This window comes from Vicugna pacos, chromosome 30 (assembly GCF_048564905.1).
Source record: "Vicugna pacos chromosome 30, VicPac4, whole genome shotgun sequence".
NCBI classification, from domain to species: domain Eukaryota; kingdom Metazoa; phylum Chordata; class Mammalia; order Artiodactyla; family Camelidae; genus Vicugna; species Vicugna pacos.
In genome coordinates this window covers 7,195,838-7,223,245 of record NC_133016.1, presented here as the reverse complement: position 1 = coordinate 7,223,245, position 27,408 = coordinate 7,195,838, and the positions used below count along the sequence as shown (strand labels likewise).

The window sequence follows — 27,408 nt, the reverse complement described above, 5'->3', positions numbered from 1 at the left end:
ATATTCATCACAATCTTAATCATTATTGTTAGAACACAGACCATATCAAGCCCCTTAAGACAAGAAGGCGGCAAAAAAACTAGTTTTCTCTCCTATTAGAATTTCTGCTTTCAGATTCTCAAGTCCTATATTTAATAATAATCCTTCAATGCACATAAAAGCTATGCCCCCTAATTTTTGTATCAGAATTTACATTGTGAAAAATGATGGTTTAGGGGGATATATATATACACACACACACATATAGCTGGCCCTAAGCTCCCCCTGGACGCACAGGGACAGCTGTAGCGTCGGGGCCAGCCAGGTGCGGGGAGGGGCTCTGACAGGAAGGCTGCGCTGGGCGGAACCACCCAAGACTCGCACGGGGAGGGAACTGCGCATGCGCATGGCGCAAATCTGCTCCCGTCCGGAAGCTCCAGGGTGGCTGCGCGGGCTTTTGGTACAGAGCCCCGGGGACGCGGTCTGACCTCCGCCAAGTCCAAGGCCACAGCAGCCCTCGCGGCCTTCCATTGCACATCCCCGGGGCCAGTTCCTCCTGGCAGCTTTGAGGTATCTAGAACTCGTCCCGGAGCCCGTGAGCTCTTCCTTGGGGGACCAGCCCGCCCAGGACACTGCTCTCCCCTTCTGACCCAGCCCAGCGGCCCCACTGCGTCGGGGGAAGCTGTGCCCCCACCGAGGCCCCTCCACCGGGAGATGTCCCAAACACCACGCGGGACGCCCAGGCCCTGGGGCGGGACCTGTTCCAGTGGGTGGAACGTGGGGTGTTCTAGAAAGGCCAGCGGGGTGCAACTGGGGCCCACAGCTGGCTTGAGTGTGTGGGGCTGATAAGTGTGGGTCCAGGTGGAGGAGCGGGGAGAGGATGGGCTGGGGTGTGGTGCAGGTCAGGGCGGCTCAGGGAATCGCTGAAAGGGCGCAAGGCTCTGTTGCCAGCGACAGCTCTGAGTGAGAAAGGAGTGAAAAAGATGCGGGTACCTCAGGTGCCCCTCGCCGCACACTTGGCTGCAAGGACCCATGATGCAGACCCCATTCCCGGTCGACATCCCTGCCCCACCATCAGACATATACATATATATATATATATATATATATAGAAAAATTTGTTTAGCTGATAAACGTAAAATATATTTAAATTATTTATAGTAAAATGTATTAAAGTGTTAAGTCTCTAAATTAATAGTAAAATGAATCAAAATTAAAAGACAGCATATTTTCATCTACTATAACAGAGGATGTGTTTTATATGTGCCGGTAACAAGATGTTATATTGGCTTTGCGAATTCTGTTGCTCCGTCCCTTTTCTCTTAAATGGTGCCCTGTGTATTGATTGAGCTCCTTCCCTGTACTGGTAGATATGGGCTCACTGAGACGTGTTCCTGCCCTTAAGTATTACAGATTGCCACTTTAGGAAAGGAACTTGGCAATAGGTAGAATGAACTTCAAAAGTGGTCACTAATAATTCCATTTGCAACAGTCCTCTGTGAAAGGATGTGAAAATAATTTAAATATGTTGATAATGCCTTTATGTGAGAGGAATTTTGAAAAGAAAATTTAAAAACGGTTTATAAGAAGATGGATTAATGACATTTGATTAAGTACTCTGCCAGAGCAACCACAGCATTTAATGGGGCTGCAGGTCAGATCATCCACACCGTGAGGGTAGTTATGTAGACATCATGATGTTTATGGACAGTGTTAATGTTGCAGGAAAATACTTACGAAATAAATATATTTGATCCAGAATTAACACAAAAAATAAAAACTGTAGGAAAATGCTGGAGGGCTATCAACTCAGCAGGCTATCTTCTGATATTACAAGTGAGTGATGTATTTATTAGATTTTCTGTGTTAAAATAAGATAGTATTTCTAAAATTTCTAAATTATGAAAATAACAGTTTGCTTATATTTTCTGCTATGAGAATATGTAACATTTCTCTGTTTTAAACATTTATCTATTTTTTTCATTTAATAAAATCTTACTTGGATAATAAAGTAGTAACAAGGTAAAGACAAAGAAGTCAGTTGGAAAGTAGCAATTACATATCCACCACATACAGTGCACAGTGTAAAACTTAAAGAATTAGGGATACTTTGATACGGTTTTTATTTTTAAGAAAAATTTTATAAACAAAAACCTCAACCATTCTCAAAGCATTTTTTGGCTTAGTAAGGTACTTCATAATGGGCTTTTATTGTTAAGTATATTTGCTCATTGTGTACCTGAAGTTAGTTTCAAGGAATATTTAAGAATTTTACAAGGATAGCATAAAATATGATTTTTCTTGAATAACCTTTTCTGGGAAATAAAAAAAAAAGAATGGTATGCTAATTACTGTAATTTTGATGTCAGTCACAGTAATTTTATATTTCTTAATTTTTTTCCATCCATTTATTTATTATTGGTCATAACAGAATTTATTCTTAAGCAATGAAAGAATGTTTTCATCTTTAAACATACAAAACTAATGGAAGTGTGTTAGAATTTCCTACCTATTTCATATTTACACTTTTATGTTTTACTGAAAGCTCCCTACTCCTTTTATAAACATTTATCAAAACTGTATAAGGCATCATACTCCTTTCATAACACATCCTAAATCTTGATCAATAATACTTTTCTTTCATGTTAGTAAATGTTCCTAGACTGAAAGAACCTGAATGCATCCAGGCCCCTGTAACTTCTAGATTCCCACAGTTTGAAATTCTAAATTATCCCTGAAGGCTCTGCCCAGTCCCTCCATGATGGGCTCTGGCTGGTGTCTGTCCAGTACAGCCATGCAGCAAGTCTTTGTCCAGTGGTCTGGCTGTGGTTACTACTGGACCACATGCCATATCTGTTGTGACTGACTTCTTAGATAAATGTTTGTTATTTTATCTTATCCCCATTTTACCCTGCAGTTGTGATAACAACACCTCCTTTGGGTTTTCTTTTATTTTTGTTGATAGAAAAATGCAGATGCTAAGACCCCTGCCTGATAACCTCTGATGGACACCAGAGTTTGAAAGTCACTGCTTTATCTTCACTCTGATGAAAGAAAATACATTTGACAAAATGAGTGCATTCTCTTTCAGGAAAGGTAGGTAAAAGTTTTTGTGATTAAAATCCTACCTCATTTCAGAGTTGACATGATTGCCAGCGAGCTCACCATTAGAACATAGTTTTTATTAAAAGATTTTTTTTAAATGTTATTTATACTGGTGTTCTAAAAGATTATTCAAGGACAGAGATTTAATTACTGACACAGCCATTAGAGAAATGAGGTTAATTCCCCAGGAACCAACATGAGGAAATAATAATACAAAATTGTGACACAGGTTCTGTTTTTCAACAATCTATATAGTCAGTGGAATTTAATATTCCATGTGTTAAAAATATTTCATGTACTGAAAATATTCTGCATTTTAACTAAACCACCTAAAACCTAAGCAAAAACCACACCCTGGCATTTAGTTACTGGGACTAAGAAAATTAAATGCAATAAAGATTCAGAACAAAGCATAGACTGGTATTTTCCCAGTCTGTGTAGATAAGCAGCACTCACAGAGTTCTTGCACACTAGGACTTGAATGACTCCTTTGTGATTTTTTAAAAATTTATATCGAATTAACCAATTATAATATGATTCCAGAATTGTCTATTTACTTGATATTGCTAAAATAATGGCCTTTGAATATTGCAATGATAAATCAGTGTTTTATGAAAGATACTTACTTGACAGATACAAAACCCAAACTACTATTCTTACAAATTTTTTTGTCAAAAAACTCTAGTCCGAAAATGTAGTGAGTTGGCTGTAACTGAGGTAATAATATTTAAAAGTTGTCTAAGGGAAGTAAATGTTTCCAACATGATTCTTGATAAGCATGCTGCCATGTTTTTGTACACACACAGAAACACACACTTCCCTCTAGTTGTATAGTGGACCTGTTTGTGTAATAATTGTATCTATTAGTATACTTTTCTGTATTAATAGTAGTTCAGAAGCATGACATTTTTTAACATCATGTCCATAAATTTATTATTAATGCTCCTGTTTTGGCATAATCACATAATTTGGGGGATGTTATTTAAGGGAATTCATTATGACCTTGATATTTTACTATGCAGTAAATCTTAGTTTTGTAAAATCTCAATTATTATAAATTCTTTTCTTAATTAAAAACACCAAAATATGACTAGTTATGTCCATAGGAAACATCATTTACACAGCTTCTTGAAGGTAAAAGTAAGTTTATTGACACCTTTAGCATTGTTTCTATATGCTAAATTCATAATGCTGATAAACATGTTATCCTATTTCATGATGAGTATGTTCTAACCACACACACATGTGTATGCCTAGATGGTTGGAAGGATGGATGATGATAATAGATAAATTTGTAAATAGATGACTATAGATAGATATTCTGGAGCAGAATCTTTTCTTTTTTTTGGTGCTTTAAGGAATCTATTTTGCAAAATTTTCAATAATAATGAAAATTTCATGATAATCAACAGGAAGCTTCAGCATAAAGGGCAATAATATAATCTGTCCATTAACAAATAAAAAAAATACCATATGCCATTTATACTTTATCAAAATGATGTTTTTGAGAGAGAAAAACCACTTTAAAATTTACATATATGTACTGTTCATTGTTAAAAACAGCTGAGAAAGAGCTTTAGCTTTTTAAACATACATAGTTATCAAAGGAATAAAGCCAACCACAAAATAAGAATTAACAGAAGGCAGTAATCCATCATAAGGGACAGTCAAATGTGCTTACACATGTTCAAGAAATCAGTCATCTAAATGATAAATAGTGAGTAGTTTGTGTCCTTTTTTTTTTTTAGATTCCACATATAAGTGATATTATATGACATTTTACTTTCATTTTTCTTTCTATTTCTGGCTTACTTCACTTAGAATAGTGATCTTCAGGCCCATTCATGTTGCTGCAAATGGCATTATTTTATTCTTTTTTATGCTGAGTGGTATTCCATTGTGTACATATACCACAACTTCTTTATTCAGTATCTGTTGATAGACATTTGGGTTGTTTCCATGTCTTGGGTTTTGTAAATAGTGCTGCTGTGATATTGGGGTGCATATGTCTTTTTGAATTGTATTTTTCTCTGGCTGTGTGCCCAAGACTGGCATTGTTGGATCATATGGTAAGTCTATTTTTAATTGTTTAGGGAACCCCCATACTGCCCTCCATAGTGGCTGCACCAATTTACATTCTCCCCAACAGTGCAGAAAGGTTCCTTTTTCTCCACACTCTCTCCAGCATTTATCGTTTGTAGACTTTTTAATGATGGCCATTCTGGCTGGGTGTGAGGTGATACCTCTTGGTAGTTTTGATTTGCATTTCTCTAATAGTTAGTGATGCTGAGCATCTTTTCATGTGTTTGTTAGCCATCTGTCTGTCTTTGGAGAGATGTCTATTTAGGTCTTCTGCCCATTTTTTAATTGGGTTGCTTGGTTTTTTTTAATATTAAGGTGTATGAGCTGTTTGTTTATTTTGGAAATTAGTCCTTTGTTGGTCGCATCATTTGCAAATACTTTCTTCCATTCTGTAGGTTGCCCTTTCATTTTGTTGATGATATCCTTAGCTGTCCAAAAGCTTTTAAGTTTTATTAGATCCCATTTGTTCATTTTTACTTTTATTTCTGTTACTTCAGGAGCTGGTTCAAAAAATATATTGCTGTGATTTATGTTCAAGAGTGTTCTTCCTGTTTTCCTGTAGGAGTTTTATAGTATCTGGTCTTAACATTCAAGTCTTTAATCGGTTTTATTTTTGTATATGGTGTTAGAGAATGTTCTAGATTCATTCTTTTACAGGTACCTGTCCAGTTTTCCCTGCACCACTTTTGAAGAGACTCTTTTCTCCATTGTATGTTCTTGCCTCATTTATCGTAGATTAATTGACCATAAGTGTGTGGGTTTATTTCTGGACTTCCTATCCTGCTCCATTGATCTATGTGTCTGTTCTTGTGACAGTACCATACTTTTTTGATTACTGTAGCTTGTAGTATAATCTGAAGTCAGGGTGCGTGGTTCCTCCAGCTCTGTTCTCCTTTTTTAGGACTGTTACGGCTATTCAGGGTTTTTTTGTGTTTCCATACAGATTTTAACATTTTTTGCAGCTCTGTGGAAAAATGTCATTGGTAATTTGATAGGGATTGCATTGAATCTGTATATTGCCTTGGGTAGTATGGCCATTTTAACAATATTGATTCTTCCAATCCAAGAACAGAGTATATTTTTCCATTTGTTTATGTCATCTTCAGTTTCTTTCATCGATGTCATACAGTTTTTGGAGTATAGGTCCCTTGCCGCCTCGGGTAGGTTTATTCCTAGATATTTTATTCTTTTTGGTGCAATGGTAGATGGTACTGTTTTCTTAATTTCTTCTAAGTAGAATCTTGAGTATTTTTGAAAATTCCACATCAATCATCTGATTTCATTACGTGTTGCTTTTCTTTTAGCCACATGCACAGGCACTATTTGAAATAGATTTTAAAGAGGAGTTGAACATGATAAATGATGTTGGTATGTGATGACCAGAGGTAGAAATTGCTGCTACTCCTAGTTAACAAAATACTTAATATTTTAACAGCAGTTGACATGCTCTTTTGTATTATGTAGCAGCTTGCTCACTTTGTCTTTTGCACATAAGTTAATTCAATAATCTAAAATGCATTTATTAAAAAGCAACAATTTATATAGGTATTTGATTAGTTTTAGTCGACTTAAAAGTCATATGAGAACCTAAACTAAAATCAGAAATAAAGAGACCATATACTTTAACAAACTAAGGGATACATGGAATGTTCAAACTTACAGAGAGGTAGAAATAATTGTTTAAGAGAATTACTAATGACTATTGGATAAGACTAACCAAAAAATTACATAATGATTTCAGTGTTTAAAGATCATAATGAAATTGTTTTCTTTGATGAATCAGACTGAATTATGCCATACTTTTTATCATTCTGTGAATTGCTATCAATTTCCTGCTGGATATTATACATATACGTCTATATTTTTTAGAAAGAACACTCTTATAATTTATTGAGTAGTATAAAGCACGCTGCTCTCTTTATCTTGAGATATAAGATTATTGTTTATACAATTATTGTTTTTCCTAATTTCTAAATAAGTTTCAAAATTACTAGAAGTTCTTTGATTTCAAATTATTTTCTACTTACCATCCCCCTAAAAAAAATCCTACATATATATATGCATGTGAACACAAGCTGAGAGATTTTTCTGAGTTCAAACATAGGGAATGTCATAGTCACTATATTTGGGGAATATTACAATATTTTAATAAAAAAATTCAGTGTTCAAAAGCTTTAGGTATAAGCCATCATGATAAATTGTAACGAGATAGTTTAACCAAAAGCTAATAAAAGTTACAGTAATTTTAATTGGAAAATACCAAGTTTTAATAAATCCTAATGCATTAGATCACTGCAAATGCTAACAAAAATTAAGATTTTTAAAATGAGTATTTATGTGGTATGACATGTATTTAAAATCTACTTAGATGTACTATTAATAATACTAAAGCTGCTCTGAGTTTCTGGAGAGCTGTTTTATTACTGAGAGTATACTTAATAACTGCTGTCAGAAAACCCTGCTGCCTGTGAGATATTATTCACCGTGTCTCATTTATCGCTGTTTTAATTACAATTTGGAGAAACCTAATCAAGTGTTTTCCCTAACTAAACAAACCACTTAGATCAAACTGCATTTCTCCTTCTCAACAATTTACTATCCTTCCAAAAGCTGCAAATGGATCTTTAAACTTCAAATAGAGTTTATGCGGGAAGGTCGATCCTTATTGATTTACCCTGATCTTCCAGATGGTCCTCTTATTTACCAGACAGGCCTTCTAAATTAGTAAAGATGGGGCTTAAACATTCTGTGAACTCTCTGTAACGTGTGTATTTCTTAAGCGAAATAAAGTCTGTGTTGTGTGTCACAGAGAAAAATCAGTTTGATCCAACTATATTTTAGTTTCCTTACACTAATTGGATCTAATCAGGAAGTTTTATTTTTCAGACCACAGTCAATAAGAATCCACTTACTCTGGGCTTGAGAAGTAGAAAATCTGCATAATTTTTTTTCCTCCAGAGTGAAGTTGTGGTGAAAGACATTCTAAAGAGTCTAGCACTGTTAACACATTTTCTTTTTTTCTCTGAATACAGTTTCGTTCCCTTTAGACCTCTTCATTATGCCCAATATTAGCCAGTATTTCGTATGGGAATTGCCTGTGCTTACATATCTAGTCTTTTTTTGGCTGTAATAAATACAGGAATGGTGCTTTAGGAAAAAATGACTTATGTTGTTACATTAAAATGTGTTGAAGAGGACCCTTTGTGGGTTTCACGATAATTCATCATTCTGTCATTGCTGTAGGAATTTACTGTCACCCTTGGATTACGTGTAAATGCTCCACTTACTCTGCTGTTATTGTTCTTCAGTTTACTTAAGATCACATATTTTACTCCACAAACTATCTGAGAACAGAAAGCCTGGAGCCAGTCCTGGATAGTGAGACTTCAGTCGGCTCTGGGATTACTGTCTGATGCGGAGCCGCACCTCTGTGTGTCTGTTCAAAGAATGACTCAGAGAAACAGTCTGGAACCTGGAGAGGTTGCTTGGTTTGGAAAAGGATGAAATCTTCCACCCTGACTCATTTAGGCCATAACAAAGTTCTCTTTTTCCACGTAGTTGGAGAGCTTTAGAACTGCAAGGAGAGCACACAGCCAGTGAGTCATATGGTGCGTAGCATCTGAAGAGTGCAAAAATATTTTATCCCGGGAAACCTTGCCCTGAGATTTGAAGTGGTGTTTGGGATTCCCATGGCACAGAAATCACTAGAAACAAGTTGTTCAAAGAGTAAACCTTTCTCCATGTTTATGAAAACGTGGTCAGGGTTTTACTCTCCTGAGGGATGAAATGTGTATCTTCCTCCATCTTGCAGTACCGGCAATTTCAGGTAATTTATATGACACCACTTAGAGGAAGCAGGCAATAAATTCTGAGGCTGGGAATTCAGGAGATGGGAATATTTGGAAGTACCTGGAGCAGAAAACGAAAATTGGAAGAGAAATGATGAGTGTTCTGAAGATGGCTTGCAGTGTACCTTACTTTCCTTTTCTCTCTTATAAATACGAATTTGTTACCAAAAGCCTACCTGTATATGAAATTGAAGACAGAGAGCGTACTTCTGAAAACTCACAGTTTTAGCAGGAACTGAAGGTGAAATAGCCTGTTGAACTTGAAATAAACCCGAGAACGAGGACCAATCATCCAATCAGAAAAGCAGGACAAAGGACAATTTCTTGCCTCCACATTTGAGATAACTGACACACAAAAACATTGTAGTGTTAGGAGTCCTGTTTTCAGATTCAGATTGCTATCTAATCTATTTTTGTGTGTGTGTCAATCAAGTCTTAATATATAGAATAGAACACAAGTTTTTTTTTTTTTCTAATTCAAGAGTAGAACATTACATTTCAACGTTCAGTGTGAATAATGTGATTGAGATGGTGGACCTTCTGTTTAAGTTATGGTTAATGTGGCAGAGGGGGAGGGAACCTGAGAACAGAAATGTCCGAAAAGGGGTGATGTCAAGAATGAGTCTTCAATACAACTTTTTCATAAGTCTTAAAAAATCTGTTTTGATATATCCTGGATAAAGGGTTTTTTTTTTTAAATGTTTCTTTTCTGCAACTGTCATTTCCCATGAGAAAACCTGGTTCTTGAAATATGAACAGTGATTTTTCTGTTAATAGTGGAACGCTTTGCGTTCATCAAGACTGTAAGCTTAGCTGTTTCAACTTTCCTCAGTCACCTGAAGATTAATCCTTGTGATTATCATTTAAGGTTTATGTTACCAGTACTTTTTTCTCCTAGATTATCCCATTTGTGTTTATTGAAGGCCTAAGTGTTACCTCTTCTACTTGACTCTGTCTAATTGCTATCTGCTAAAGAAAAGACATGGCTTTTGAATTTCTCTGAATTCTGTCTAAATCATTTATACCCATTGTTTCGAAATTGCAGAACTAATTTTGATGTATATGATGGACTTCACTTAACATCCAGTCACATATTTATAAGACAGAATCAAAAGTTATGTTTGCTAATTGTTTTAAATATTTTGTCATTTGTAATTCTTATAGAATCAGATATACATAATGTAAATTACTCAACAAGATCGAGTTTCTTTTTTTTTTAATAGTGCTCATTCTGTTCAGGAAGGAGTGAGAAGATAATTAACAAAATAATTCTGCTTTTTTAATTATTGCAATAAAGAGTCAAGAATAGTTCAGTAATTGGTTTGAGCAGTAAGTATTTTCTTTTTATCACTATGATTAAAGTACATATTGGAAAAACAAACCTTTTGCCAGTTTCTTAAAAACAGAGGAGTGAAACACAGTATTATTCAATGCTGGGCGGTTTTTATGATCACTATATAACCCTTATGTATAAAATATTAATGAAGATTAGGACTTTAAAATAACTGTAAAACATGATCATCTACATTGCTATGAAATTCCTTTTGACAAATCTGCCCTCAACTTGATACAGTTTCTCAAAGAAAAGAAACGTTATAATTAAATTCATCTGCTGTATTCTATTTGATATACTAATGTAGATATGTCTGCTTTTCAGATATGAGAATTAAGTATTTTCTCATTTTCTACAGAGAACATACTTAATTACAACCTCTGTCTTTAATCTGAAATTGAGAAATATTTTCCTATGAACTATAAGATAAAAATATCAACTTATGTAAGTTAATTTTCAAAACTTGATTAAGTAGCATATTCTTTGGTTATTAATTATGAGAAAGACCAAAATGCAGTTATTTAACCTTTCTATTAAATATGTTTTTGAAAATAAGTCAATGCTGTAGGCTGAATGTTTATGTCCCCCCCAAATTCATATGCTGACACCAAATCCCCGGTGTGATGGTATTGGGATGGGGGCCTTTGGGAGAAGATTAGGCCATGGGGGTGGAGCTCCTCTGAGTAGGATTAGTTCCCTTATGAAAGAGACCCCAGGGAGCTCCCGCCCCTCTTCTGCCACGTGAGGACACAGCATGAAGACAGCTGTCTGTGAACCAGGAAGCAAACCCTCACTAAACAGTGAATCTTCCTGCACCTTGATTTTGAACTTCCCAGCATCTAGAACTGTGAGAAATAAATTTCTGTTGTTTTTAAGCCACCCTATGGTATTCTTTTAAAGCAGCCCAGAAATAAAAACATTTAAATGATTTTATTTCTTAATTTATCTCTGAGACTGCTAACTGAAAGGTGGTATAATCAAGTTAGAGTAGTTTTACTAATTGGAGATTCTACTGAGCATGGATGTTTCCCGTGGGAAATTTGAGATACTTCTTTAATGGTAATTTAGAATTTTTCCTAAAGTAAATTCCACACATGGCCATGGGCACAAGTGGTAAATTTGAGGGGTGATCCCTGAGTGCAGGTGTCTGGGAGAGAGAGACAGAGAAGGAGGGACAGAATAAACGGTTATTGAACTGGTTACCATTGAGCAACTAACACACAATATAATGCTTCTGAATTTTACCCCAAATGAACCTTGGAATTGTTTCTCCAAAGAGTGGAAGGCTGGAAATTTATTCACATTCTCCTGCCCCTCACTGTTTGAGAATTGACCTAAGGAATATTAAGCTCTGTGCACTTCATAACTTGAAAAAGCTTGTGAAAACTCTGTGGCAGAAAGCTGAGTGATGCAGCAGGTGTGTACTGTGGGAAGCAGTCTGGGTTTACAGGAAACATCCGCCCCGCTGTGGCTGAAGCCCTGGCGTGGGCACGGGGTAGAGAGCTGCACACACAGGTGGGCTACTGGGCTGAATTTGGGGCATGGTTAAAGTAGTAAAAAGATGACAGTAAGGAGAAAAATAGATTATAGATTTTTATATGTACTTCCTTGGAAAGATGGGCTTTTAAAATTATTCCTCACTAGAAAAAAAGTATATGATACGTATTACCTTTATTCTCATAGTTTACTTTTTAAAATGTAAAAATGTATTGTATGCTTTAGAGTGTGCCCCTTTGTTTTAAGTCACCCTCAATTTTTTAATGTGGATTCTTCTTTATGGATTGTTTTCGCGAATTCAGTCGTCGTCTTCTCCCTCGTGATGGTAGCAAGAATTTTATCGTACAGTTGGCTATTGAGCACTACTCCCCTTTTATTATTGCAAAGTTTGACTTTATATTTTCAATTGTGGTTATTACTGTGTTAGTCATTGCTGCGTTAAAAAATGCCCCCAGACTTAGTAAGTTAAAGTAAAAACATTATCTCAGAGTTTCTGTGGATCAAGAATGTGGGGGTGGCTTAGGTGCATGCCTTTGGTCCAAGGTCTTTGAGGCTGTTATTCTTGGCTGTGGCCTCATCTGAAGGCTTGGCTGAGACTTATCTGCTTCCAAGCTCTCTTGACACTTGGATCCATACGTGGGGCAGCCTTACAGCACAACAGCTGGCTTTGTCCAGCGTGAGATGCAGCCGAGGGCAAGAGAAAGAGGCTGCGGAAGACAGCAACCAGTCATTTCTGTTACCTAATCTCAGAAGTCACATTCCATCTGTCATGTTAGATATGAATGAAAAATTCCAGCCCACATTAAAGAAGAGGGAATAGCACAAAAAACCAGAAATACTGGGAGGAGGAGACCCTTGGGGGATATGTTAGGGGCTGCCTATCTCAATAGTTTTAACTAGACATCATCCAGATTTTAACTTAGTTGCCTTGCAATTTTATCCCTTTTTTGTATATTTTGTATGTTTTATCTAAGTATACATTGCTACCTTCTGAATATCCTCCTGAAATAGTTTATGAGTTGTGAAACACTGTACCTTTATGTGTCTGGAAATACCTTTATCTCTACTGTTGGTAATAGTTTGGCTTAATTAAATTTAGTTACCATCTCTTGAAAGTATTCGATCTACTGTCATGGAATGGGAATCTGATGTCAATCTACCTGAGCCTTTTTTTCCCCCAGATATTTTGTCTTTCCTCTGGTTATTTAAAAAATATTTCCGTTATCCCTAAGGACCTGTAATTTCATTGTGGTGTATTTAATTGTTCGTTTTTGACTTATCTTGCTCATTACTAGGGAATCGTCTTTCAGGAAGACTCATATTTGTATATCTTTTGGAGAATATTTCAGAAATCATTCCTCATTTTTGATAGTATTTTGTTTTTCCTTCCCAATCTCTCACCCTTCCAAAGTTCACACTTTTGTTCGAAAAGTATTCATTGAGTGCTTATTCACTAGTTACCAGGAACACTGAAATTAAAAACAAATGAAAAAATAGACACAATCTTTACCCTTAGTTTAATTAAAGCTATTCTTTCATTAATTTCTGTGAACATCTTACACATGGTTATTAATAAAATTATTTAAAAATTTTCCCATAAAATTTGTTTTTTCTGGATTGACTTCAAGTCCCACTAAAATGAAATTTGCACAAAGCCTGATTCCTTGTGTGATGTTTTAACTGTAGTTTCTGGAACAATCTCTGGCACATTTAGATTCACAATGAAGAATTGTTAATGACTGTTGATTTTGTTGATCCTCTTCCATACTAAACTATCTCTTCTTGTGTTCTGAAATTTGGGCGTGCTAGACCATTTTTTAAAGATTTTATTTTATTGATGTATAGATGACTACAATGCTGTGTTAATTTCTGGTGTACAGCATAATAATTCAGTTATATATATATGTATATATATATCTCTATATTTCTCCTTCTTTTTCATTATAGGCTATTATAAGGTACTGAATATAGCCCCCTGTGCTGTACAGTGGGACCTTGTTTATCTGGTTTTGTGAAGATTTTCCCTGTAGCTCCACTCGTACAAGACCTTCTGGCAGCGTTCAGTAGGTCTCCTGTGAGAACCGTTCCTCGTGTAGATGTAGTTCTGATGTCTTTGTCGGAGGGGGTAAGCTCCGCGTCCTTCTATTCTGCCATCTTAAAGCCCATCCCTCAAGATTTTATTTTTTTTAAAGCGTTTTAGATTCATAGCAAACATGAGAACAATGTACAAAAATATCCTCTATTGCCTTTGCCTTCACACATGAATAGCCTCCCCCACCAGAGTGGTACATTTGTTACAACTGATGAACCTACACTGATACATTATTGTCACCCAGAGTCCACAGTTTACGCTGTGATTCACTCTATGAACATGGACAGATGTATGATGACATTTCCATCATGCCAGCCTCATACGGATACTGCCATAAAAATCCTCCGTGCTATTCACCCCTCTCCCCACCGGCAGGATCAGTTTTCTTTGGAAATTTTTTTATCTTGATTTCCTTTATGTGTCCACTTTCAAATCTCCTTTCCTGCCTACTCATTTACTGCTTTCCTCATTTAGCACCCTCAGCTTCCTCTGTAGAGTAGCATCTCATCTTTCTGCGCCAGAATGATACTGGGGATGTCACAGATCCAGGTGCCCAACCTCACGTGGCTTGATTCGGTTCCTGAAGGGCAGTACGAAGCCTTTGTTCTCTGCTCACTACAATCATGGCTGATTGTTGAGCCAGAGCCCAAGGAACTGACTAGTAGTAGGTTTTTCATCCCCGTACAGCGCCTGCTTTCAAGGTGTGAGTCAGTCCTAGCCGCGTTTCTGGAGAAGAACAGCCCCCCCCCCCCCCAGGACGGCTGCCTGTGTCTTCGCCCAGCAGTGTGAGCTGTAAATTTGCATTTCTTCTGCTCTCTGTCCTGCACATCCGTATCTCCTTCTTCTGGGTTTAACTTCGCATTCCTGGTTATTTCTTTTTCTTATAAATATACTTCACCTGTTTTTGCAGTGTGTGTTAAGAAAACATTTCCCAAACTGTGATTCACTATGTAGATATGTTGTGAATCAGGAAAGTTGTGTCCGGTGCGGTGTGTCACAGACTGATGACCTCGGAACACGGAGAGGCGTCCTGGGCTGAACGTGTTTTCACATGGCTGCTGTTCGTGCCGAGGAGCCTCTGACGGGTTAGAAGCAGATAACCACGGTAACACGAGAGTATCCTGCTGCAAACAGAGACTAGATTAAAAGGGAAAGAGCACTCGGCGGTAAGAGAACGCGGAGGCCGACACAGCCAGCAACACAGCCGCTGATGACGGCGCCCAGGCAGGAGGTGATGCGGGTGGCTGGCAGAGTGTGGACTTGAGGGTGCTTAGGAGGAAGAGAGGAACCTCAGGAGAATATTCAAGTTGATGGGGATGAAAAAAACCCCAAAAAACTCCGTGTCGTGTTCGCTTTTAGTCATGATGAGTTGGTGACAGAAGCCTTGGAATGTGTGTCATTTCCATAGGAACCTTTGAAAAGCCCCTTTTAATTAAATGCTTAAGTTTATTTGGAATAAAAAATGCAACTTCTACTCTCTGGCCATTTTCACTATTAGAAAAATAATTGGAAACTTTTTTATTACATCAAAACACTTTCTAAACTTTATAATTCCATAATGAAAGAGTTTTTAGAGGGCGCTGAAGATACAGCAGGGAATTCGGCTGATTGGAGATTTTCATATAATTTTGGCTCAGCCCTTGTTGCACCTCCCCATGGTCATCTTTAAAACTACGGGTTAACATCCAGGGGTTTCTGTTTTACTTCGGCTTCACAAGGAAAATTAAGTTACAAAGTCTTATATAGTAGTTTCCTTTGAAATATAATTCTCGATTCACAAAAGGATCAACTTTATTTTAGGTTATTTTGGATATACACGTGAACTCCAGAAATGTGTACCTGCTCATTTTTTATCCTCTACCTAATTATCTTCTCACTTAGATACTGGTTCTTTTATATGCTGGTTTTAGGAAGCTGAAACTAAACTGCTATTTATGATCCTTACTAAGAACATGTTTTATTACACATCAGAAAAGGTTTCCTCTATTTATGTTTCATTTTTGGATATGAGGCAATTTCAATTTCTTTTGATCTTTCTTTCCTTAAAAGTAGAACAGTGATACCTACTCACCATGGAAAAATGCATCTAAACCACTAGAGGATTGTTTTAAGAAGAGGGAAGGGAGGCAGAGTGTACTTTTGTATTCTGTTGAGAAGAATGCTGAAATTCAGATGAGAAATTTCCTAATTTCAGAAGGCTTTTTTATGAAATTTGGTATGTCCCTTCCCATTCAGTTTTACTGAGAGCCCCTTTATAAAGCTCTGTGGCCTTTTATTCTTACTTCCCCCTGTTCAAGCCGCCAGGAGTTTGACATCCTCAAATGCAAATTATTTGGATACCAGTCATTTAAAGAAATACTTTTTAATCTAAAATTTTTTTCAATTCCAGGTTAAAAAAATAATTCCTAAGTGTTCTATTAAGATATTTGCTGTAGTTAAGAGACCTTAGATACTCAAAGGAGATTTTCTTTATGAAGATTTTTTTTTAATTTATCAGATAACAACAGAAGCAAGTTTCAAAATGGCAGTTCTAAAATGCTTGATTAGTTTATCCTTTTACAGTTGACTCTATGACATTTCATTAACACTAATAAGCAATATAATATATTGCGTGTGATGTGTGTAATAAAATTTGTAAAGGATGCCTCTTGCTGCATTTTAATAGGGGTGAATCTTAATATGTTTACTATATGTGAAAGCAGCAGACAAGATTTCCCACTGCAAATGTTCCTTTGCCTATAAACGTGTTTTCTTTGAGTATAGCTATAAACATTTATTTTTCCTTCAAGCATATGGCTACATTGCCTAATAGAGTTAGTTAAATACCACTGTAAACTAAAGTTGTAAAGTTGTTTGGACGGTACTGAAAAGTTCTAGAATATGTTGATAAGGAAGGGAGTGAACTGAAAGCCACTTAGAAAACCTGTCAGACTTGATAGCTGGGTATAGTGTGCATACGTGCACACATGCATGTAAACGTACATGTGTGACCCGTCAGAGCATGCTCGGTGCAACTGTGAACCAATAAAACACAAGGCACACCAGACATGTCCAGTTTCTCCAATTAGTAAAAAAGGCCTGACCTGCCAGAAAACATCAAGCATCGGCGCTGCATTTTTCTGGCACGTCCTGAGATTTTTGCAGGCCTCTACTGGTTCAGTTTAGGGATTCCAGCCCCCTGTTCGTATGGGAGTGAAGACATCTGTAAGGGGAGGCCACGGAGGAGGCTGGTGGAGGGTCCGTGCTGGCTGAGGGCGCGCGTGAGGGGGGCTGATCCCTGGGCGGGTAGCCTGGCCACGCCCCACCCACCCTGCTCCTTGTCAGCTTGCTAGCTCACTGCTGCTGTCTCCTCTTTTGAAGAAATTAAGTGAAAATTGTTTGAACTAAGTGGCGATTGTGTGCCATTCCTCTTGTGCATGTATTAGCTGCATGTCAACACCAGGTTCTTGTTTTAATCTTAGGACAGGATTTGGATCATTTAGTGATTCACTCATTGAAGCAGTTTTGATCCTGTGACTTTCTGAAATTGTCTGACTTTGAGTTTGTAATACATTTTGCCAAAATCTAATAGGAAAACAAATTCTAAAAATTATATTCGGGTCTGATTATACGAGCAAAGTGAATATTGAACTATGTAATCAACAAAACTAAGTCTTTAATTATGACAGAACGTTCTAGTCAGGTTCTTCCCCCACCTAGCTGAATTCCTAGAGGTTTTCTATCTTTATCGCAACTCCAGTTTCCAAATTCCTGAAACAAAACAAAGATATAATAGAAAGTGCGTCGTTTTTTACACTGGAAATTGCTTAGCTTATTTCATGTGCAATATCTCATTCTTGTTCACATCACTATTTAATGCATCAGACAGAGAACCAGCACCTAAATATGGTTTTGTGTAGGGTACTAAACTAAATCGAGAAAGTGAAAAGAAAAATCACAAAAGTTAATTCCTTATCTACAGGTAAGAGCTATACAAAGAAAATGAGAAAATGACCTTCCGACAAACCAATGTAAAATTTAAAAATATTTTATTTGAGTTGAATAAAAGTTTGAAGGATGAAGAACATGGTAAGCCACAAATTATTTGAGGAGGTAATGGACTGAAAAACAAGAGGCTGTGAACTGAAGCTAAAGCTAAGAAAAGACAGCAACCCCAAGGGAGTTCAAGAAAAATGTCCCCGGGCAGAGGGTGATTAGTGTGTGGAACAATCAGCAATTAGAGGCAAAGAACATTGTTATAAAATCTGACCACTGCTCCTCACAGGGATGGATATAACTGGGCAGCCAGGCCCTTAATCCTCAGACTCTCCTGTGCAAGCAGAAAAGCATAAAGAAGAGATGCTTAAAAAAAAAAAAAATATATATATATATATATATATATATATATATAGTACCTGCTTTCAGTGAGTGATAAACTCACAAACGTTATTTGAGAAAGACCAGAAAACATTGGGTGCAATTAGAGTGTAAACCCATTAAGACTTAGACAAAAGATAAATATGATATGTTAACTGAGATGGAAAAAAATCACCATTCTCAATCACCATAATATACATGTAGTTGAAGATTATAAATTCACAAGAAAAAGATGACTCTTCAAACATGTACCTTGTAAATACTGAGAGCAGTGTTGATCTGAAGTCATTCAATAAAATGAACTCTTTCACTGTTCTGTAACCATGGCTGTGTCAGAATTTGATCAGAGAAGAACACTAAGTATGATGTATAAAAAGATCAAATGATTAGAGCTTATGCAATTGTAGGAACTGGGTAAACTGTCTGTGTGAGACTGTTGCTTCTGCATCTGGTGCTGGTGACTGCAGGCAGGGAAGGGCAGAAGGACTGTGAAGTGGGGAAGAGGCAAGCCAGCACCCACAGCGAAGGGCGCAGAGCCCAAGGGCTGGCTGGGATCCGCATCCATCCCTCACTGCCTCGAGTCCACCTGTTGGCATAGATTACTGGGATGCTATTAAGTTTGTATACTGACCTGGGGAGACTGACCTATCAGTGGTGTTGAGCCATCCTGTTCAAAACCTAGGCATGTCTTTCTAGTTGTTCAGCAGTACTTTTGTCTGTCAGTAGTATTTTAAAATGTTCCTCCTATAGGTTTCGCAGATTTCTCCTTAAATTTATTCCTAAGTATTTAATTGTTTTTGTTTCTGCTTAAAATGGGGTTGTTCTATCATGATCTTCTCTAACTGGTTACCACTTATATACATAAAGACTTGGTTTCTGTATATTAGTTTATATCCTGTCAGCTCAGTATTTTTCTAAGTGAAGTATATCCACAAAAGGAGGTAGTTTTATTTCTTCTTTTCAAAACCTCGTATCACTAATTGATTTGTCTTGTCTAATCCCATTGCTAACATCTCTAAATAACGTTCAATCGTAGTGTAGAGAGTAGAAATAGTTTAGTTGTTCCAGACCTTGGTGGACATCTACTGTATTTCTGTTAAGAAAAATGCTGGCTTTGGGACATTCTTTAGCATCTGTGGAAACGAATCATATATTTTATTTTCTTAGGTTTCTCAGTATAGTGTATTCTATTAGTAGATTTCTTATTATTAAATCAGTTTTACATTTCTGGAAGTCATTTCATCTTTTTACTTGGAAGGCATGGAAAAATTTCCCCTCATATTTAAAGTTAAATTGTTTTACAGTCATTGTATTGAGAACACTTAATGTTCTGAGGTAGTAACCCATTTGCATGCAGCTAAATCAGCCAGGCACAGGTACTTGCAGAAGACACAGGATTCCCAGGTTGGATATGAAGGATATGCAGGAATAGCAGTAGGCACAATATCAACATTTTGACACTGGTTCCTGTGGCCACAGTTCCCACAGGGAGATGGATGCTAAGGGGCCAGGTTTATAATTGTGAATATTAATAAGATGTAATAGTTTCAGTGTCTTTGAGTACTCCATTTATTATATCCTCCTATTTACCTTCAATTTCAACTATTTTCTTCTCAAATATTTTAGTTCTTTAGTTTCCTCGTTTTCACTTCCTTCCTTTCTGGTTTTCCTCCCAGGCTCCGATTTTAAATCTGCAGTTAATTCTCATTTCCCTTGGGCACCTAGTAAATTGTCTTCATTTTTGAAATTATTTTTTGTCTTTTCTGCCCTTATAGTTCCTCAATTTATTTAATTCTCATTTCATCTTTCTATTTTATCTTACACTTCTATTCTCAATTTGAAAGTTCTAATCCAAGGTTTCTTTCATATCTCGGACTGCTTGTTTAGGATAGTTAATGAAAGTTTTCAACTTGTGTTGCAGTTTTCTTCTCTGTTTTCTGTTTGTTTGTTTTGGAGCTTTGTAGGGGTTTGCTGGTTTTTTTGTTTTTTGTTTTTGGTTGTGGGGGAAAAAGCAGTTTTACTGGCTCAAATGCTTCAATTGCATTTTCTGTTTTCTTCTCATTGTAGTCTTCTATAAAGACCATTCATGTGTCTGTATTTTTATGTCTGCTTTTTGCAGAGAGGAATTGGCTGCACCAGATTCTTTATTCAAGAAGATTCTCTTCTCTTGGTGCGGCAACATTCAGTTTTTTTAAATTTTTGGCTTTTCATGGAAGGTGGGAGGGGTGCTGTGCCACCTTCAGTGTTTGTCTCCTTTTCCATATTCCTGTTTAGGCTTCTCTTTCCAAGAACTGGTGCCTTTGTAAGACTGCCTCTTTGATTCTTGTCTGCTGTTAAATTCTTTCCCCGTAAGTAATGTTCTGACCACCAGGACTCTTCCGGTATTTTCACACTTGAAGTAAACTTTCTCTTTCTGGAGATGGTTTTAGTAAAATCACAGGACGTCCGTTCTTTTCTCCTTTTGTTCGGGTTACCTTGACTTCCCCTCACCCTCTGTAGAAGCTGACAGTAGGGGATCAAGTGGTAGCTCTGCTGGAAATTGATGTTTGTTTTTTATTTTACTAACAGGTAATTTAAAGTTGTTTGTATTCTCTGTCTTCTGACTGCAAATACTTTGGCAAGTACAGAAGTTACAAGTCAGTGATGAGGTGCACTTTAAATGCTATTTCTCATTAGCACAACTCCATGAAAGACTCATACAGTGAATTTTTAAAAGCCTCTGCAATTTTTCAACATTTTTTATAAGTTAAGAGCCTTGATTCTCCATTCCTATTCCCCTTAAACAAATTTTTCACGTTAACTACTAATTTGTCCCTAAGCGATACATACATAAAACAAGATCTGGTATTCCCTGACTGTCAGGTGTCCTTTCTGGTAAAGATGTACTGAGAGATTTTCTCCCCTTTGGCGGCCATTAATTTTATGTGAAATAACTGTCATCACCTATCTAAACCAGTAACTCCTCCTTATTCTGTTTTGGATTTTGAGATATTATTTTCTATAAAAATAACCTGATATTATATTTAGATTCAAGAAGTTAATAACCAAATAAGTATTTTTTATATTATTTGATCATTATTTTTTTTCTTGGTTTCTTTTTTAATATGTGCGTGCGTGTGTGTGTGTTTTCCCAATAACACAGTCTTAAAAATCTTCCTTCCAAAATGTCTTTCAAATATAATATTTTACTAGTAAGGAACAGTGAATGCTTTTTAAAATTTCAGAGACAAATTCTGAATCTCAGTTTTTTTACTCCCTATGGCAGTATTTTTCACTGAAAACATGTCAAGCGATTCTCAGTACACCCAAATATCCCAGTTGCTAAGCAACTGCTAATGAATTTTCCACCAAAAAGGTTTCAGACCAGTCCTCTGAGATACCAAATACTCACACAGCCCTTGATGCTTTTGCAAATGTTCCTCTCCTGTAGCATGGAAAAGTTACTGCAGATAATAAGCATCTACTGATATTGCATAATACTGAAAAAAAAAAAAAGCAAATAGAGAAATCATTTTAGTTTGCTATTCCTGAGTCATGGTCTCTTTTATTACTTTTTTTTTCCTAAGAACATATTAACATTTGTAAATGCATGCTGTAAAAATTAATATACCCTAATGACTTTGAATTTTCAAGTATTATGATTAAAATTTTGAATTTCTGTTACTTTTTATTTAATAATTTAATTCAAATAACTTAAATGTAATGACTTTATGTTTACTGTAATTATAATTGTATCATTAAAAATGAATAATACACCTAATATAAAAGAGTCTTTCCTTAAGGGAGATTCGGAATTATATATACTGTGGCACCATGTGGGTTAATTATTTCTGTTGTAGAGCGGATGTGCACGCTTTCTGGAAACTGAAACTTACAAAAGATTTTCAGTTGCTTTTATTTTCTCAGTGATACAGGAAGTGGGTCATCAGCTGAGAGGGAAGATGGGGGAGAAGGTGTGGGATATTTAAAAAAGAGAAGTGACACAGCTGGCTTGCAAGAGCTGAGGGCAGGCTGGACGACGGGACGTGCTGCTGTGCGAGCCCTCTTGATGTTGATACCCGTGAATTAATTACGATCGCAGTTAGCACAGCTTTTTGTTTTTCTCCAACTACACGTGCAGGAATGGGATAATAAATTTTAGATTTTCCAGGGCTGTGTCTATGGAACTTAATGTGATGGAGAGAAAACAGCCCTCACTGGAGTAGGCTGCATGGGAAGCAGTGGTTTTCATGAAGAGCCAGATGAGAAAAGAGAAGATGAAAATTTAGATCAGAATAGAGGTGCAGTTTATAGAGGATTTCACTGATAAGTGACTGTGGTGGATTTTTTTCAACTCTGTTCCTGCATTAGTTTTCAGTTGCTATGTGGTAATTTACCATGCACTTAGAGACTTACAACAACACACTTTTATTATGTCACAGTTTCCATGAAGTGGAAGTCCAAGCACGGCTTGTCTAAGTCCTTTGCTTAGAATCACAAGGCTGCAGTCCAGGTATCAGCCAGCTGTGTTCTCCTCCGGAGTCTGCTTATAGGGAAGGTCTCCTTCTAAGCTCGTTCAGTTTGTTGGAAGAAGTCATGTCCTTGAGGTTGTATGGCTGAGATTCCTGGATCCAGCCTCAGGTTCCAGAGGCCATCTGTAGTTTCTTGCTCTGTGACCCTGGATGTAAGGGTTTGCTTCTTCCGGGCCAGCAAGACAATATTTCTCTTCAGTTGGATAAGGTATAATGACATGATCCTGGCAGTGACATCCTATCGCCTTTGTCATACATGCAGACTAATCAAGGGAGTGGCATTCTGTAACCTTTTCCACATTCTCTTGGGTAAGAAGCAAGTCACTTGTTATCAGGTGATGAATTACACTGGGTGTGATTCACTGGGTTTCATTTAGGGTGTGTCTGCTGCAGGTTCCATTGGGTTGTCACCTCTTGATCTGCTCCCTTGGCTTGATTCTGGCTTCCATCCTGTTACTTTGCTTTGGCCAATGGAATAACAGCAAATGTCATGCAAGCAGAGACTTGAAAAGTGCTTGCACTTTAAGACTTGTTTTCTCTTGGAACCCTCCTACTGCTGGAAGAAGCCAGCCTAGCCTGCTGGAGAGTGACCAGGTGTCACATGTGAGAGTGAGGCCATCGCGGGCCGTGCAGCCCGGCCTGTGTCAGCTGATCACAAGTGCATGAGTGCCTGGTAGAGACCAGATGAGCCTGCCCAGAGCAGCTGGCTTGCATCTGTGGTTGCACATCTCCACTTAGATTTTGTCTAAGTACTCTGCATTCTTTTACAAAGGTGGAATTTTAATATTTTATCCTTCAAATGTCTTTGAACTGTTTCCTGTAGAATGGTGTCAGTGCAGATACCTGTCATGGGCTGAATTCTGCCCTTCCCAAAATATATGTTCTTGTCCTAACTCACAGGACACAGAATGTGACCTTATTTGGAAATAGGGTTCTTGCAGGTGCACCTGTCTATTTTTAATGCATTTATATAAGCTTAGTATTAAATCTTCTTTAAGTATTTTATATAATTCATTAGTGATGTCATCGCAGCCTGTAATTTTCTCTGTGGGAAGGCTTTCGTTAGAAATTCAATTTCTTGATGATGCAGAGACATACAGAGTTTTGTTTCTTCTTGTGTCAGTTTAAAATTTTGGGCTATGTAAAATAATTTTTTCTACTTCCTCTAAGTTGTTGAAATTATTATCATAAAGCTGTTCATTATTTCCCTTATTAAGATTTAATGATTATAGGATGTTTGGTCATGTCCTCTTTTCTCTCCTAATATCGACATTATTTTTAAAACCCTTCATCCAGTAAATATTTATCAATTTTTCTGTAGAAACAGCTTTTGAGTACATTAATTCTGTTTTTTCTCCTCTATTTTAAGGATTTCTATTCCTTTAATGTCTATTCCTTTTACACTCTACTTTGTACTTTGGGTTTAATGTTCTCTTATTTGCTTAGCTTCTAAGGTAAAAATGTAGATAATAAATTTTTGAGGTTTCTTCTTTTCAAATGTAAGTATTGGCTTGACCTGTTTCTCTGCAGTCACTGATTTAGCTGCATTCCATGAATTTTGATGTGTTTCTATTCTCATTTAATTAAAATATTTCTAATTTACTGAGTGATTTTCTCTTTTGTTCATGTGTTATTTAAAGTTATAATACTACATTTTAAGTATTTGATTGTTTTTACACATATCATTATTTATTTCTGATTTGATTCCATGTGGTCAAAGACCTTACTGTCAGTGATTTTAATCTATTTAAGTACTCTGTACTCTGGGACTTGTTCTCATAGCGTATGTTCTCTTCGTGAATGGCGTATGTGACTATCCTCCGTGCACTTGAAAGTTCCTGATGTCAAAACTCGTTTGACTTCTCACATTTCCCTCTGATCCTCTAATAACTGTTTTTTCAGTTCACTCACCAAGCATCTACACGGAGCATTTCAAGCCTTCCCTAATCTCCTCAAATTTCTAAACCTTCTCATCTATTTTTCGTAGAAAACGGCCACACGTCTCACTGCATAGAGGAAATAGATGGTCCAGACAGGAGAGCTGTCACTTTCTGATGCCAAATATAGAAACCTGTTTCCTTTCTACCTGATACAGTGACGGAGCTTTTCTTCCCAGCAGACGCTAATCCCTTTGCCCAAGAACTTGTGCCTCTCTCTCTTTCCTAAACCTTACCCCAAAGTACATCCCTTATCTCTCATATAGTTTAAGCCTTTCCAGTAGTTCTTTCCCACTTGTTATTAAATTTGCTGCAACTAAGGGGAGAATGAAAAGCAACAGGACAACTAAATCCTTTTCTTAACCCCTCATCCCCCTGCTGTTACCTTCCCTCACAGCAAACTTTCTCAAACATTTTTTCCTACTGTCTTTTATTTATTTCCCGACCTTCTGTTCACTTCTCTCCGTACAATGATTTTGCTGTTTTCCTTTCAGATACTGTTAGTTTTTCTAATAAGTTAACTAGAACCATCTATTTTTTCATTAACACATGGCATTCATTTTCTCCCAAGTGGGAAAGAAAGGATGATCGCAGAGAGGAGTGTCAAGGACCACACACAGTGCTTGCGGCTCTGTGCTGCAGGGAACAGACCCGTGATGCAGGCTGTTCAGTCTGAGCTGAGCAGTAGATAGTGGTCAGAATTGTTCAGGGGACAGAGTGAGGATTTTTGTGATTCTTTTTTCATCCCAAACAGAAGACATAATGAGAGCTGGCTGAATCCAAGATATTACAGAAAAATAGATAACAACATGGATTAAAATAATATTAACAATAGTGAGAGCATATAATCTTGGTTGTCTGTTTTGGAACCTTGCTGTTACTGTGCCACTGTCTGTATTCTGATAGGCATATGAGGAAATCTCGTACCTTCTTCCTAACCGATTTCTAATTTTAGTGCACTGTGATTATGTAAACAGAAGTGAAGCACTGCTGGATTGGTGTGTGTTCTCACTGACCCCACAGAAGTACTTCTACCAAGTAACTTCGTTTTTCTTAGCAATATAGTTATTTGCACGCATTCAGAAAGAATCTGTTCTCTTTTTTGCCAAGTTGTAATTACACAAATCAAATACACAATAAACGTTGTATCTTGAGGATTATACATGAAAATAAACATCATTTGAAAAGTGAACTATTATGCAATGTTACTGTAAATCCTTTGTGGGACCAGTGTCTTCCCAAGAAACTGGTATAGTGTCTCTTCCGTGGCTTGAAGCATTCACAGTAGCGGAAGCCCCTTCCTGGCATGACAGAAACCTTAGCAAATTTAAGGAAATGCAAAATGAGAATAATTCCCCTGCTTTAAAATTTCTGTCGGCAAAACCTGGTAAAGATAAATTTCTTGTTTTTTATTTCCTATTCTTGGAATATACAAATAATTATGCAAGATAGAAACTATTAAAAATGCAACCCTAGTGTCCGTAGCTAGTATCTAATGTGAAGTCTTAGTGTGTGTGACTCACTGAATATTTGCACTAGGGCTGTATTTTTAACATTTTTAGGCTTATCCTGTGTCAGCTTACCTGATTGGAATTAATGATGGAGATCAGTGCCTTGACTGTAATTCTCGTAACCAGGCTAGTCTCTCTGAACTGGCCAGATTCCAGAAAGAGAAAAAGGCAGCTATAAGGGACGTGCCTCAGGAAGGAATAAGATGATTTAGAAGCATATTTTACCAGAAAATTTACCATATGCAAAAGAAAAAAATTACATAGTTAAAAAAGTAACAAACTCAATAATTTAATATAAATATAAGCAGATCTCAAAAAAGTTAATGTCAAGTAAAAAAATGTAAAATTAATGCAAAGTGTAATATATAAGGGATAGGGGTGTGTTAAAGGAGAGCCACACAGAGTTAGAACAGGGTAACGAAAGCAGGGAAAAGAAAATAAAATACAACAAAACAAATTTTAAATGGTGACATATGTACAGCAGACTGTGATTTGCTATAAATGAGAAGATGATCAAAATGAAAGGGAAAGAGATGAAAATTTATGCAGAGACCGGGTTGAGCAGGGCTTTATAAGCTTTTAGAAGAGTTAAGACAGAGTAGAGACATCAGCTGATTCGTATTTCAAACTGATGATTTGAATTGCTCTGTAGACTGGCTGAAAAAGGGACGAAGGGATGCGTGTGGTTCAGGTGGAGGTATGGGCTGTCAAGGGATCAGAAGTGAGATATTAGATTGGGCTGGGAAAGTGGGAGTCTAGGAGGAAATAAATGATGAGATTCAGATAAATTTCGGAGTTAAATCACTAAGCTTCCTGATTTTCTGCAGTGGCGATTGGAATGCGTGAGGATTTAGAGAAGAACAGAGTTCAGTTTTGACTTTCAGCATGCTTATTTAGGAAGCAGACTGGATGGTCATGCTGCAGGGATCAAAGGTGTGATAAAGACATGATGATGAGCAAAGTAAATTCAGAAGCATTTTTGTTATTTCTTTGTGCTGCTGCTTTTTTTTTTTTTTGAGTCACATGGCCCCTGAAGGTCCTTTGTTGGAGGAGATGGGACAGCTGTTCTCAGGTTGGAAGGAGGCTTTTGGCTCCGATGTAAGGAGTGGACTACACCAAGTAGGACAGGAGATGGATTAACCAATTCATAATTTTCA

The 27,408-nt window shown here is 37.0% G+C and overlaps 1 long non-coding RNA gene across 1 annotated transcript in view; it reads left to right on the top strand.

Annotated features, from left to right (window-relative positions):
* The first annotated feature begins 471 nt into the window (after positions 1 to 471).
* The window catches only part of LOC116278863 (uncharacterized), an 89,199-nt gene continuing 62,262 nt past the window's right edge, over positions 472 to 27,408 (top strand). The window contains exons 1-2 of the long non-coding RNA XR_004188204.2: positions 472 to 549; positions 2,945 to 3,075. This is a non-coding gene — a long non-coding RNA (uncharacterized lncRNA). The remainder of the gene's footprint in view (positions 550 to 2,944; positions 3,076 to 27,408) is intronic.